Source organism: Rhinoraja longicauda, chromosome 10 (genome assembly GCF_053455715.1).
Source record: "Rhinoraja longicauda isolate Sanriku21f chromosome 10, sRhiLon1.1, whole genome shotgun sequence".
In the NCBI taxonomy this organism is placed as follows: Eukaryota; Metazoa; Chordata; class Chondrichthyes; order Rajiformes; family Arhynchobatidae; genus Rhinoraja; species Rhinoraja longicauda.
Window position 1 is genome coordinate 58,518,321 of NC_135962.1, and position 16,297 is coordinate 58,534,617.

Genomic DNA, 16,297 nt, shown 5'->3' on the forward strand with positions numbered 1-16,297 from the left:
CTGGAGAACGTGGATAGGTGACGTTTCAGAGTGCTGGAGTAACTCAGCGGGTCAGGCGGCATCTCTGGAGAACGTGGATAGGTGACGTTTCAGAGTGCTGGAGTAACTCAGCGGGTCAGGCGGCATCTCTGGAGAACATGGATAGGTGACGTTTCACAGAGTGCTGGAGTAACTCAGCGGGTCAGGCAGCATCTCTGGAGAACGTGGATAGGTGATGTTTCACAGAGTGCTGGGGTATCTCAGCGGGTCAGGCAACATCTGTGGAGAACATGGACAGGTGACATTTGGGAACATGACCTTTCTTCAGGCATTCAGGTCTACTTCCTCAGCCCCTCTCCAAAGCTTGCATATCCTTACTGTCATTGTGGCTTAACCAAAGTCCATTTAAGCTCCATCATGACTAGAAACATAGAAACATAGAAAATAGGTGCAGTAGTAGGCCATTCGGCCCTTCGAGCCTGCACCGCCATTCAATATGATCATGGCTGATCATTCAGCTCAGTAGCCTGTACCTGCCTTCTCTCCATACCCCCTGATCCCTTTAGCAAAAAGGGCCACATCTAACTCCCTCTTAAATATAGCCAATGAACTGGCCTCAACTACCTTCTGTGGCAGAGAATTCCACAGACTCACCACTCTGTGTGAAGAAATGTTTTCTCATCTCAGTCCTAAAAGACTTCCCCCTTATCCTTAAGCTGTGACCCCTGGTTCTGGACTCCCCCAACATCGGGAACAATTTTCCCGCATCTAGCCTCTCCAACCCCTTAAGAATTTTATATGTTTCTATAAGATCCCCCCTCAGTCTTCTAAATTCCAGCGAGTACAAGCCCAGTCTATCTAGTCTTTCCTCATATGTAAGTCCCGCCATCCCAGGGATCAATCTGGTGAACCTTCTCTGTACTCCCTCTAAGGCAAGAACGTCTTTCCTCAGGTTAGGAGACCAAAACTGCACACAATACTCCAGGTGCGGTCTCACCAAGGCCCTGTACAACTGCAGCAGAACCTCCCTGCTCCTAAACTCAAATCCTCTTGCTATGAATGCCAACATACCATTCGCTTTCTTCACTGCCTGCTGCACCTGCATGCTTGCTTTCAATGACTGGTGCACCATGACACCCAGGTCACGTTGCATCTCCCCTTCTCCCAATCGGTCACCATTCAGGTAATACTCTGCTTTCCTGTTCTTGCCGCCAAAGTGGATAACCTCACATTTATCCACATTATATTGCATCTGCCATGCATTTGCCCACTCGCCTAATCTATCCAAGTCACTCTGCAGCCTCCTAGCATCCTCCTCGCAGCTAACACTGCCACCCAGCTTCGTGTCATCCGCAAACTTAGAGATGTTGCATTCAATTCCCTCGTCCAAATCATTAATATACACTGTAAATAACTGGGGTCCCAGCACTGAGCCTTGCGGTACCCCACTAGTCACTGCCTGCCATTCCGAAAAGGACCCGTTTATTCCTACTCTTTGCTTCCTGTCCGCCAACCAATTTTCTATCCACCTCAACACTGAACCCTCAATACCGTGTGCTTTGAGTTTGTACACCAATCTCCTATGTGGGACCTTGTCGAAGGCCTTCTGAAAGTCCAGATATAACACATCGACTGGTTCTCCCTTATCCACTCTACTAGTTACATCCTCGAAAAATTCTATAAGATTCGTCAGACATGATTTGCCTTTGGTAAATCCATGCTGACTTTGTCCGATGATTTCTCCACTTTCCAAATGTAATGCTATCACATCTTTAATAACTGACTCTAGCATTTTCCCCACTACCGATGTTAGGCTAACTGGTCTATAATTCCCCGTTTTCTCTCTCCCTCCCTTTTTAAAAAGTGGGATTACATTAGCTACCCTCCAGTCCTCAGGAACTACTCCAGAATCTAAAGAGTTTTGAAAAATTATCACTAATGCATCCACTATTTCTGAGGCTACTTCCTTAAGCACTCTGGGATGCAGCCTATCTGGCCCTGGGGATTTATCTGCCTTTAATCCATTTAATTTACCTAACACCACTTCCCGACTAACCTGGATTTCCCTCAGTTCCTCCATCTCTTTGGACCCCCGGTCCCCCGCTATTTCCGGCAGACGGTTTATGTCTTCCTTAGTGAAGACAGAACCAAAGTATTTGTTCAATTGGTCTGCCATCTCCTTGTTCCCTATGATCAATTCACCTGTTTCCGACTGCAAGGGACCTACATTTGCCTTAACTAATCTTTTTCTCTTCACATATTTATAAAAGCTTTTGCAGTCTGTTTTTATGTTCCTTGCCAGTTTTCCCTCATAATCTATTTTCCCTTTCCTAATTAAGCCCTTTGTCCTCCTCTGCTGGACTCTGAATTTCTCCCAGTCCTCTGGTATGCTACTTTTTCTGGCTAATCTGTATGCTTCATCTTTTGTTTTAATACTATCCTTGATTTCCCTTGTTAGCCACGGATGCACTACCTTTCCTGGTTTGTTCTTTTGCCAAACTGGGATGAACACTTGTTGTAGTTCATCCATGCGACCTTTAAATGCCTTCCATTGCATGTCCACCGTCAACCCTTTCAGCATCAATCGCCAGTCTATCTTGGACAATTCACGCCTCATACCCTCAAAGTTACCTTTCTTTAAGTTCAGAACACTTGTTTCTGTATCGACTTTGTCACTCTCCATCCTAATGAAGAACTCTACCATATTATGATCACTCTTGCCCAAGGGGCCTCGCACAACAAGACTGCTAACTAACCCTTCCTCATTACTCAATACCCAGTCTAGAATGGCCTGTTCTCTCGTTGGTTCCTCGACATGTTGGTTTAGAAAACCATCTCTCAAACATTCCAAGAAATCCTCTTCCTCAGCACCCCTGCCAGTTTGGTTCACCCAATCTATATGTAGATTGAAGTCACCCATTATAACTGCTGCGCCTTTAGTGCATGCATTTCTAATTTCCTGCTTGATGCCATCCCCAACCTCCCTACTGCTGTTAGGTGGCCTGTACACAACTCCCACTAGCGTTTTCTGCCCCTTAGTGTTTCGTAGCTCTACCCATATCGATTGATATGGGAGGAGTTGGCTGCGCCTAACGGCTGCGGCTCTCTGGCAGTCTGTTGTCTTTTTTTCTTTTTTTTTGTTTGTGTCGGTGTTGGGATGGTTTTTGTTTCTGTTTTTGGCTGTGTATGTGTGGTGGGGGTGTGTGGTGGGGGTGTGGGGTGGGGTGGGGGGGTGGGGCGGGGGGAAACCTTTATTTTATTAGGTCTCTTCCCCGTCTACTTTTTAGTTTATTTCCTAGCTGACTCTTATCTCAATGCCCTGACCAATGAAGGCAAGCATACTCTGCCCCTATCTGCACCGTAGAAAGCATTTTATCGGGATGCATCACAGCTTGGTTTGGGAACAGCTCCATCCAAGACCACAAGAAATTGCAGAGAGCTGTGGACGCAGCCCAGACCGTCACACAAACCAACCTCCCTTCCATTGACTCCATCTACACCTCACGCTGCCTCGGCAAGGCCAGCAGCATAATCAAGGACCAGTCGCACCCCAGCCACTCCCTCTTCTCCCCTCTCCCATCAGGCAAGAGGTACAGAAGTGTGAAGACGCACACCTCCAGATTCAGGGACAGTTTCTTCCCAGCTGTTATCAGGCAACTCAAACATCCTTCCACAACCAAAGAGCATTCTTCACCACTATCTCCCTCGTTGGTGACCCTCAGACTATCTTTGATCGGACTTTACTGGCTTTATCTTGCACTACACGTTTTTCCCTTTGTCCTGTATATGTTCACTGTTGACGGCATGATTGTAATCATGTATAGTCTTTCCGCTGACTGGTTAGCACGCAACAAAAGCTTTTCACTCTACCTTGGTACACGTGACAATAAACTAAACGGGTCTGGACCCTACTTCAGACCGGTGTCTGACGTAGACCGAATGTCTCCATTATCCCTTTCCTTTACTCGTAGAGGCATAGAGTCACAGAGTGATACAGTGTGGAAATAGCCTTCGGCCCACCTTGCCCACATTGGCAACAATGTCCCAGCTACACTAGTCCTACCTGCCTGCGTTTGGTCCAGATCCCTCCAAACCCATCCTATCCATGTACCTGTCCAACTGTTTAGTTTAGTTTAGTTTAGAGATACGGCGTGGAAACAGGCCCTTCGGCCCACCGGGTCCGCGCCGACCAGCGATCCCCGCACATTAACACTATCCTATACCCACCAGGGACAATTTTTGCATTTACGAAGCCAATTAACCTACAAACCTGCACGTCTTTGGAGTGTGGGAGGAAACCAAAGATCTCGGAGAAAGCCCACACAGGTCACGGGGAGAACGTACAAACTCCGTACAGACAGCACCCGTAGTCAGGATGGAACCCGGGATTCCGGCGCTGCATTCGCTGTAAGGCAGCAACTCTACCGCTGCGCCACCATGTTGGGCAACATTTCTTAAATGTTGGGACAGTCCCAGCCTCAACTCCCTCCTCTGGCAGCCTGTTCCATACACCCACCACCCTTTGTGTAAAAAAAGTTACCCCTCAGATTCCTGGTAAATCTTTTCCCCTTCCCCTTAACCTACGTTTAATCATCTGATCAACGAAAAATACACAGAAGACAACGATAGGTTATTGATGGGAACTGCAGCGTAATTTGAATGCAGGTGTGTGTGTGTGTGTGTGTGTGTGTGCGTGCGCCACGCACACGCACGCACACACACACACACACACACACACACACACACACACACAGCGTGTCATTATAAACCTGCCCTGTAGCTGAACCACAAGACCACATGTCGGGCATGTGTACTACGCCGCCACCAGCTGGTCACACAGCTTAACTGCAAGCACATCGCAATCTCAAGGAACATTTCCAGAAAACTGTACAGTATAAATAAAACATCCCGTAGCTACAGCCACGCAAACCCAGCAGCTTTTATAAGATCATATGAGCTGCAAGTGTGTAAATGCATGAGGAGGATGCTGTGTGTGTGTGTGTGTGTGTGTGTGTGTGTGTGTGTGTGTGTGTGTGTTGAGAAATGAACCTCTTCATAATTTCCAACATCCATTGTCAACATAAAACAAGATCGGAAAGGTTCATCATCGATTCAAAGCACTGGAGTAACTCAGCGGGTCAGGCAGCATCTCTGGAGAACATGGATAGGTGACGTTTCACGTCGGGACCATTCGTCAGGCCGACAGAATCTTTTTCCCCAGGGAGGAACTGTGCAACACTAGAGGGAATAGCTATAAGTTGAGAAGGGGGGAACGTTTAAATGGAGATGTGGGGGGCAAGTTTTTTTTTTTACACAGAGAGATGGGGGCCTGGAATGCACTATCAGGGGAGGTGGTGGAGGCACAGAAACATAGAAAATAGGAGCAGGAGAAGGCCATTCGGCCCTTCGAGCCAGCACTGCCATTCATTGTGATCAGGGCTGATCATCCACAATCAGTAACCTGTGCCTGCCTTCTTCCCATATCCCTTGATTCCACTAGCCCCTAGAGCTCTATCTAACTCTCTTTTAAATTCATCCAGTGAGTTGGCCTCCACTGCCCTCTGTGGCGGAGAATTCCACAAATTCACAACTCTCTGGGTGGAAATGGCAGAAACGTTAATGGAGTTTAGGAGGCTTTTAGATATGGCATGGAAAGATAGAGCTGTTAGATAGAGCTCTAGGGGCTAGTGGAATCAAGGGTATGGGGAGAAGGCAGGCACGGGTTACTGATTGTGGACAATCAGCCATGATCACAATGAGTGGCGGTGCTGGCTCGAAGGGCCAAATGGCCTCCTCCTGCACCTATTTTCAATGTCTCTGTCTATGTCTATATGGGAGTGCAGGGAATGGAGGGATATGGATCATGTACAGGCAGATGAGATAAATGTAACGGCATCATGTCCAGCACTGACATTATGGGGGGAATGGGCCTGTTCCTGTGCTGTCCTGCTGCATGTTCAATGCACTTTAGTTTTCAACATTAAAACAGCAGCCATGTAAATCAATCCTAGACACTGGAAGACCCTGGCCTCCAGCGCCCTCTGTGTTTGCTGATCTAAACTGCAGCCAGGTCTAACACACTTCATTTCCTGAGGAGAAAATAAATCAATGAGTGTTGTCCACAATCAGAGTTCCATCGTGTTTTATGGGGCTTCAATGTGCTAATCTTGGGTAGACACAAAATGCCGGCGTAACTCAGCGGGTCAGGCAGCATCTCTGGAGAGAAGGAACGGCTGACGTTTCGGGTCGAGACCCTTCTTCAGAGTCTCGACACGAAACGTCACCCATTTCTTATCGTCAAGAGATGCTGCCTGACCCGCTGAGTTATTCCAGCATTTTATGTCTACCTTCGATTTAAACCAGCATCAGCAGGTTTTTTTCCTACATTATTGTTGATCTTGATTATTTTCATGAGAGAGTCAGATTTAGCTCTTAGGGCTAAAGGAATGGGGGGAAAAGCAGGAACGGGATATTGATTTTGGATGATCAGCCATGATCATATTGAATGGGGGTGCTGGCTCGGAGAGCTGAATGGCCTACTCCTGCACCTATTTTTCTATGTTTCTATTATGTAAACAGAAAATGATGGAGGCACTCAGCAGGCCAGGCAGCATCTAAAGTCATACAGCATGGAAAGTTGCCCATGCCGACCATCATGCCCCATCTACACTCGTCCCACCTGCCTGCATTTGGCCCATATCAATAGACAATAGGTGCAGGAGGAAGCCATTCGGCCCTTCGAGCCAGCACCGCCATTCATTGTGATTATGGCTGATCATTCTCAATCAGTACCCCTTTCCTGCCTTCTCCCCATACCCCCTGACTCCGCTATCATTTAGAGCTCTATCTAGCTCTCTCTTGAATGCATTCAGAGAATTCTGAGGCAGAGAATTCCACAGATTCACAACTCTCTGACTGAAAAAGCTTTTCCTCATCTCAGTTCTAAATGGCCTACCCCTTATTCTTAAACTGTGGCCCCTTGTTCTGGACTCCCCCAACATTGGGAACATGTTTCCTGCCTCTAACATGTCCAACCCCTTAATAATCTTATAGGTTTTGATAAGATCTCCTCTCATCCTTCTAAATTCCAGTGTATACAAGCCTAGTCGCTTCAGTCTTTCAACATATGACAGTCCCGCCATTCCGGAAATTAACCTAGTAAACCTACACTGCACGCCCTCAATAGCAAGAATATCCCTCTAAACGTTCCTATCCAGGTACCGATCCAAATGTTTTTTAAACATTATGATAGTGCTTGCCTCAGCTACCTCCACCGGCAGCTCGTTCCATATACCAACCACCCTTTTTGTAAAAAGGTTAGCCCATCAGGTTCCTATTACATCGCTCCCCCCTCACATTAAACCCATGTCCTCTGGTTCTTGATCACCCTGTTCTGGGTACCAGACTTAGCATTTAGCCTATCTATCCCCATCATGATCTTGTAAACCTCAATAAGATCCACCCCTCAGTCTCCTGCGCTCCAAGGAATAAAGTCTTAGTCTGCTCAATCACTAGGAAGAGAAACAGTTAATGTTTCAGGTCGCTGAGATCCTTCCTTACAACAGGTCTGACCTGAAAAATTAATCCAAAAATAAACTGTCTCAGTGGGTGGGGCAGCAGCTGTGGAAGGACATGGACAGGTGACGGTTTGGGACTGGGCCCTTCTTCAAACTCCAACATAAGCATCTGCAGTCTCTTGTGTCTCCCTGAAATGTAACTCTGTTTCTCTATTACAGATGCTACCGGACAATAGACAATAGACAATAGGTGCAGGAGGAGGCCATTCGGCCCTTCGAGCCAGCACCGCCATTCAATGTGATCATGGCTGATCATTCTCAATCAGTACCCCGTTCCTGCCTTCTCCCCATACCCCCTGACTCCGCTAACCTTAAGAGCTCTATCCAGCTCTCTCTTGAATGCATTCAGAGAATTGGCCTCCACTGCCTTCTGAGGCAGAGAATTCCACAGATTCACAACTCTCTGACTGAAAACGTTTTTCCTCATCTCCGTTCTAAATGGCCTACCCCTTATTCTTAAACTGTGGCCCCTTGTTCTGGACTCCCCCAACATTGGGAACATGTTTCCTGCCTGACCTACTGAGTGTTTCCAATATTTTATGTTAATGTCAGATTTCCAGCATCTGCAGTATTTTTAACGTGTAGTTTCACTGGTATGTGCGTTTTAGACAAGATGTGGGGGGCATGGTGGCGCAGCGGTAGAGTTGCTGCTTACAGACCCAGGTTCCATCCTGACTAGGGGTGCTGCCTGTACAGAGTTTGTACCTTCTTCCTGTGACTGTGTTGGTTTTCTCCGGGTGCTGCGGTTTCCTCCCACACTCCAAAGACATCCAGGTTTGTAGGTTAATTGGCTTCGGTAAAATTGTAAATTGTCCCCGGTGTGTGTGGAATAGTGCTAGTGTGCGGGGATCGCTGGTCGACGTGGGCTCGGTGGACCGAAGGCCCTGTTTCCGCGCTGTATCTCTAAACTGAACTCAAAGCTAAACCAAGGTAGACGCAAAATGCTGGAGTAACTCAGCGGGTCAGGCAGCATCTCTGGAGAGAAGGAATGAATGGGTGACGTTTCGGGTCGAGACCCTTCTTCAGTCTGAAGAAGGGTCTTGACCCGAAACGTCACCCATTCGTTCTCTCCAGAGATGCTGCCTGTACCGCTGAGTTACTCCAGCGTTTTGTGTCTACCCTCGATTTAAACCAGCATCTGCAGTGTTTTTTCTCCCTCAAACTAAACGAACAGCCAGGTCCGTAATCCTCCTGCCCCCAGGGCTCAGGACGATGGCAAGGGCACACGCCTCACCGGAAAAGTAACGGCTGAGCGCTTAATTTGAGCAGAGCAAAGCATCTGCATTACAGTCATCTTTTCACCTGACAGATGCTCTGATTAATAGGTGACCTTGAACTCAGGCTGCTGCCTTCAGAAAGCACAACCTGGCAGCACTCAAAGATGAGAAGGCAAGCAGCATCTTCTGAAGAAGGGTCCTCTGAAGAAGGGTCTCGACCCGAAACGTCACCCATTCCTTCTCTCCTGAGATGCTGCCTGTCCTGCTGAGTTACTCCAGCATTTTGTGAAGTAAGCATCTTCCAATATACTAAATACAGCAAACCCTCGTTACACCAGACCATGGGGGGGGGGGGAGGGGATTGGTGTCCATTATTGCACATTATCCACTATAACCGAGTAAGGGATTTGCTCCAACCACCTGCGCACGAAGGAACTGCAGATGCTGGTTTAAACCGAAGATAGACACAAAAAGCTGGAGTAACTCAGCGGGACAGGCAGCATCTCTGGAGAGAAGGAATGGGTGACGTTTCGGGTCTGAAGAAGGGTCTCGTCCGTAGTGTCACCCATTCCTTCTCTTCAGTGATGCTGCCTGTCCCGCTGAGTTACTTCAGCTTTTCCTGTCTATCTTGTTCCAAGCACCTGCTTGAAACAACAAATTGTTGTTATTTTTAACAGCTAAAAATGGTTGTATTTTTGTTACTGCAAGCTAAAAATACTAAAGGCTGTTTGTCACATTGTTTAATAGTTAAGTGTTAACCCAAGCAATTGCTTGTCAATTTCAACACCCTGTCAATTTCAATACCCTGTCAATTTCAATACCTTGTCAATTTCAATACCCTGTCAATTTCAATACCTTGTCAATTTCAATACCTTGTCAATTTCAATACCCTGTCAATTTCAATACCTTGTCAATTTCAATACCCTGTCAATTTCAATACGCTGTCAATTTCAATACCCTGTCAATTTCAATACCCTGTCAATTTCAATACCCTGTCAATTTCAATACCCTGTCAATTTCAATACCCTGTCAATTTCAATGCCGTGTCTATTTTAATACCGTGTCAATTTCAATACCCTGTCAATTTCAATGCCTTGTCAATTTCAATGCCATGTCAATTTCAATGCCCTGTCAATTTCAATACCTTGTCAATTTCAATACCCTGTCAATTTCAATACCCTGTCAATTTCAATGCCCTGTCAATTTCAATGCCCTGTCAATTTCAACGCCCTGTCAATTTCAATGGCCTCTGCAGTGTAACTAGCAACCAGTGTTGTTAAAGAGACATCAGTCTGAAGAAGGGTCTCGACCCGAAACGTCACCCATTCCTTCTCTCCAGAGATGCTGCCTGTCCTGCCGAGTTACTCCAGCATTTTGTGTCCATCTACTTCCTGAGGGCTATCTCAAGGGTCAGGTGAAGAGTGTTTAATTGTGATATGTACTGACAGTGGAACAATTAAATTCTTATTTGCAGCAGCATAACAGGCTGTACACACCAATACACACACAGATAAAAACTCCAATAACCACAAACTTAGTGCAATAACCTATAGTCCTGAGTGCAACCAAAAGCAGTCAGATATTTTTAACGCTTCCCATAACACCATGTTGTCTGCATCAGCCACCATGTTGCAGCAATGTTTAGTGCAACGGCATAACTATTCCCCTCTTTAGTCTTTAGAGATACAGCGCTGAAACAGGTCCTTCAACCCACCGAGTCCACGCCGACCAGCGATCACCTCGCACACTAGCACCATCCGAAACACTTGAAGCCAATGAACCTACAAACCTGGAGCGTGGGAGGAAACTGGAGCACCAGGAAAAAACCCACAGGGTCACGGGAAGAACGTACAAACTCCGTACAGACAGCGACCCGGGTTTCTGGCACTCTGAGGCAGCAACTCTACCGCTGCGCCACCCTCATTAGGTTTATTATTACCACATATACTGAGGTACAGTGACTAGCTTTGTTTTGTGTGCTCTCCAAACAAATCCGATAATATTATACATAAATACAATCAAGTCAAACTCAAGTACGATAGGTAGAGCAAAGGGGAAGATACAGAGTGTAGAGTGTAGTTCATTTAAATCAACGCACCCCCATCGCCAAGTCGGAGGCGTGGAAATATTTTATTCATCATCAAACCTGCTTATTTTTTCAAAACCATCCCGTAAAATCTGTCGAGACTTTGATGGAAAGCACACCAGCATCAGACGTCATTCCATTGCTCGAGGCGATAAGATAATAGAATCACCAGGAGGCCAATCAGCTCTATTCTAGCATTCAGTGTTGACCTGTGACCCAACAGCAAGAAGACAGACACAAAATGCTGGAGTAACTCAGCAGGTCAGGCAGCACCACTGGAGAGAAAGAATAGGTGACGTTTCGGCTCGAGACCCTTCTTCAGACGTCTGAAGAAGGGTCTCGACCAGAAGCGTCACTTATTCCTTCCCTCCAGAGGTGCTGCCTGACCTGCTGAGTTACTCCAGCTTTTTGTGTCTGTCTTCGGTTTAAACCATTGTCTGCAGTTCCTCCTTACACCCACCGGCAAGTTATCATGACCCAATCCTCTGACATTTTTATTTGCCAGAAAGCCTTCGACAAGGTCCCACATAGGAGATTAGTGGGCAAAATTAGGGCACATGGTATTGGGGGTAGGGTACTGACATGGATAGAAAATTGGTTGACAGACAGAAAGCAAAGAGTGGGGATAAATGGGTCCCTTTCGGAATGGCAGGCAGTGACCAGTGGGGTACCGCAAGGTTCGGTGCTGGGACCCCAGCTATTTACGATATACATTAATGACTTAGACGAAGGGATTAAAAGTACCATTAGCAAATTTGCAGATGATACTAAGTTGGGGGGTAGTGTGAATTGTGAGGAAGATGCAATAAGGCTGCAGGGTGACTTGGACAGGTTGTGTGAGTGGGCGGATACATGGCAGATGCAGTTTAATGTAGATAAGTGTGAGGTTATTCACTTTGGAAGTAAGAATAGAAAGGCAGATTATTATCTGAATGGTGTCAAGTTAGGAGGAGGGGGAGTTCAACGAGATCTGGGTGTCCTAGTGCATCAGTCGGGCAGTGAAGAAAGCCAATGGAATGTTGGCCTTCGTAACAAGAGGAGTTGAGTATAGGAGCAAAGAGGTCCTTCTACAGTTGTACCGGGCCCTGGTGAGACCGCACCTGGAGTACTGTGTGCAGTTTTGGTCTCCAAATTTGAGGAAGGATATTCTTGCTATGGAGGGCGTGCAGCGTAGGTTCACTAGGTTAATTCCCGGAATGGCGGGACTGTCGTATGTTGAAAGGCTGGAGCGATTGGGCTTGTATACACTGGAATTTAGAAGGATGAGGGGGGATCTTATTGAAACATATAAGATAATTAGGGGATTGGACACATTAGAGGCAGATAACATGTTCCCAATGTTGGGGGAGTCCAGAACAAGGGGCCACAGTTTGAGAATAAGGGGTAGGCCATTTAGAACGGAGATGAGGAAGAACTTTTTCAGTCAGAGGGTGGTGAAGGTGTGGAATTCTCTGCCTCAGAAGGCAGTGGAGGCCAGTTCGTTGGATGCTTTCAAGAGAGAGCTGGATAGAGCTCTTAAGGATAGCGGAGTGAGGGGGTATGGGGAGAAGGCAGGAACGGGGTACTGATTGAGAGTGATCAGCCATGATCGCATTGAATGGCGGTGCTGGCTCGAAGGGCTGAATGGCCTACTCCTGCACCTATTGTCTATTGTCTATTAATTCGCCTCAGAATAAAAAATGAACAGCTGACCCACCATTTACCGAACAGTTCCAATCCTCTACGATTTATTGTGTGTCAAAACCTTCCCTGATCCTGATTCTTAAGCTACATTCATTAGCCCGAGGCATCTGGAAAGCACAATGTTCTGCATTTTCAGTCCACAGTAAGCTACTTTGAAGCGTTTACTCAACTTCAGCTGTTGAAACATTCATATCCAACTACAATTTTTCATTTCCTTCCACGACACTTTCACCTTTGGGAGATTGACCTGGCCTTTCCCAGACTGTGTGATAAAATGATCAGGGTTTAGGTATACACTGATCAGCCAAAACATTATGACCACTGACAGGCGATGTGAATAACATTGATTATCTTGTTACAATGGCACCTGTCAAGGGGTGGGATATATTAGGCAGCAAGTGAACAGTCAGTTCTTGAAGTTGATGTGTTGGATGCAGGAGAAATGGGCAAGAGTAAAGACCTAAGCGACTTTGACAAGGGCCAAATTGTTATGGCCAGACGACTGGGTCAGAGCATCTTTGAAACGGCAAGGCTTGTGGGGTGCTCCCGGTCAGCAGTGGTGAGTACCTACCGACAGTGGTCCGAGGAGGGACAAACCACAAACCGGCGACAGACAGGGTGTTGGGCGCCCAAGGCTCATCGATGCGCGAGGGCAACGAAGGCTATCCCGTCTGGTCCGAACCGACAGAAGGTCGACTATGGCACAAGTCACAGAAAATTCTAATGGTGGTCACGGGAGGAATGTGTCACAATACATAGTGCATCGCACCCTGCTGCGTATGGGGCTGCACACGGAGGACCAACAGCATATTAGGCAGGTGGTCATAATATTTTGGCTGATCAGGTCATGTTGTTTTGGCTGACCGGTGTAGATTTACTATTGTCACGTGTACCGAGGTACAGTGAAAAGCTTTGTTCTGCATGTTATCCATTCTAATCAGATGATGCTGCACGTAAACATAATCAAGTCAAGCTCAAGTACAATAGGTGGAGCGAAGGGGAAGATAGAGAGTGCAGAATATAGTTCTCAGCATTGTAGCGCATCAGTTCCACAAAGTCCAATGTCCGCAATGGGGTAGAAGCGAATCGGACAGTACCCTAGCTTATGGAAGGACCGTTCAGATAACAGTTCATAAGTCATAGGTGCAGAATTAGACCATTTGGTCCATCGAGTCTACTTCGTCATTCAATCGACAATAGGTGCAGGAGGAGGCCATTCGGCCCTTCGAGCCAGCACCGCCATTCAATGTGATCATAGCTGATCATTCTCAATCAGTACCCCGTTCCTGCCTTCTCCCCATACCCCCTGACTCCGCTATCCTTAAGAGCTCTATCTAGCTCTCTCTTGAATGTATTCAAAGAATTGGCCTCCACTGCCTTCTGAGGCAGAGAAGTCTGATCATGGCTGATCGATCTTTCCCTCTCAATCCCATTCTTCTGCCTTCTTCCCATAACCCATGATATCCTTATTATTCAAGAAAGCAGGCAAATATTTTTACAGAAGGGAAGAAACTGTTCTTTACATTAGTGGTGTGCGCTTTGAAGCTTCTGTACCTTCTGCCCAACACGAGCAAAGAGAAGTATTGACCTGGGTGGGGCAAATCCTTGATTACGTTGGCTGCTTGGTGTACATGGAGTCAGTGGTGGGGAGTGTGGTCTGTGCGATGGACCGGGCGACATCAAGAGTCATACAGCACGGAAACAGGACCATCGGCCCATCTTGCCCACACCGACCAACATGCCCGTCTACACTCGTCCCACCTGCCTGCATTTGGCCCATATCCCTCTAAACCGGTCCTGTCCATGTACCCGTCTAACTGTTTCTTCAAACAACTCCCTGCAATTTCTTGCGGTTTTGTTGTGGAATTGAAAATGGGAATTGGAATTGTGATACCGAGGGGTTTGGATGATGGAATACTGCATGCGAAGCTGCTGTGGCTCACCACCAATTGAAGAATGCATCTCAGGAAAGCAGCAACTACATTGCAAGCAACGAGAGGTTGCCGGGAGTGTACTTCAGGCTGGAGACACAAGAGTCTGCTGCTGCTGCTGGGCTCTGAAGGAAGACACAACCTGCCAGAAGGTCATAAGGAATAGGAGCAGAATTAGGCCATTCGGCCCATCAAATCTACTCCTCCTTTCAATCATGGCGGATCTATCTCCCCCTCCTAACCCCATTGGACCTCAGCGGATCGAGAGCACCGGGAGGGGGAAGGAACGGGCGATGCTTCGGGTCAAAACGTCAGGACTGAGAGTGGAGAGGGAAGAATCCACACAGGGGGAGGGCCGGACAGTGTTTCACAGAACTCCCGTTGAGAAGAAGGCAACTTAGGACGTAGAACAGAACAGCGCAGGAACGGGCCCTTTGGCCCGCTGTGTCTGTGCCGAGCATCATGCCAAGTTCAACCAATCTCCGCTGCCTACACGTGATACATATCCCTCCATTCCCTGCATGGGCGGCACGGTGGCACGGTAGAGTTGCTGCCTTACAGCAGATGCAGCGCCGGAGACTCAGGTTCGATCCCGACTACGGGCGCCGTCTGTACGGAGTTTGTACGTTCTCCCCGTGACCTGCGTGGGTTTCCTCCGAGATCTTCGGTTTCCTCCCACACTCCAAAGACGTGCAGGTATGTAGGTTAATTGGCTGGGTACATGTAAAAAAAAAAAAAAAATTGTCCCTAGTGTGTGTAGGATAGTGTTAATGTGCTAGGATGGTATTAATGTGCGGGGATCGCTGGGCGGCGCGGACTCGATGGGCCGAAGGGCCTGTTCCCGCGCCGCATCTCTAAAAAAATATATATATATATATCCACGCGCCATATCAAAAGTCTCTTGAATACCACTCTGGTATCTGCCTCCATCGCCACCCCTGGCAGCGCGTCCCCACCACTGATTACCCTCTTTGTGAAAACAACCTACACCGCACATCTCCTTCGAACTTCGCTCTTCTCACCTTAGGGTGGTCACGGTGGCGCAGCGGTAGAGTTGCCGCCTTACAGCGAATGCAGCGCCTGAGACTCAGGTTCCATCCCGACTACGGGCGCCGTCTGTACGGCGTTTGTACGTTCTCCCCGTGACCTGTGTGGGTTTTTTCCGAGATCTTCGGTTTCCTCCCACACTCCAAAGACGCACAGGGTTTGTAGGTTAATTGGCTCGGTAAATGGTAAAAATTGTCCCCAGTGGGTGCGGTGTTAGTGTGCTTTCCTGAGATGCATTCTTCAATTGGTGGTGAGCCACAGCAGCTTCGCATGCAGGATTCCGTCATCCAAGCCCCTCAGTATCACAATTCCAATTCCCATTTTCAATTCCATGGCAAAACCGCAAGAAAATTGCAGGGAGTTGTTTAAAGAAACAGTTAGTATTAGTGTTAGTGTGCGGGGATGGCTGGTCGGCGCAGACCCGCTGGGCCGAAGGGCCTGTTTCCGCCCTGCATCTCTAATCTAAACTAAACTCTGCCCTCTAGTATGTGATATTTCCTTCCTGAGAACAAGGTTCTGATTCTCTACCCTATTCACACCTCTCATCCCTATCCATGCCTCTCATAATTGTGTGTGCATGTGTCAGATCTCACCTCAATCTCAAATAATAATTGCATTCATTGTCTGAGGGAGGGAGGTACACTGGATCACCCTCTCTCTGCCAGAGATAGTTCCTTTGCTTTACCTGTTGCACTTGCGTTCAGCTCAATCGTATTCATGTACAATATTATCTGATTTATGGACAGCATGCAAACAAAAGCCTTTCACTGTATCTCG

The 16,297-nt window shown here is 47.4% G+C and overlaps 1 protein-coding gene across 1 annotated transcript in view; it reads right to left on the reverse strand.

Annotated features, from left to right (window-relative positions):
• The window catches only part of ttc7b (tetratricopeptide repeat domain 7B), a 256,056-nt gene that overhangs the window by 233,387 nt on the left and 6,372 nt on the right, over positions 1 to 16,297 (reverse strand).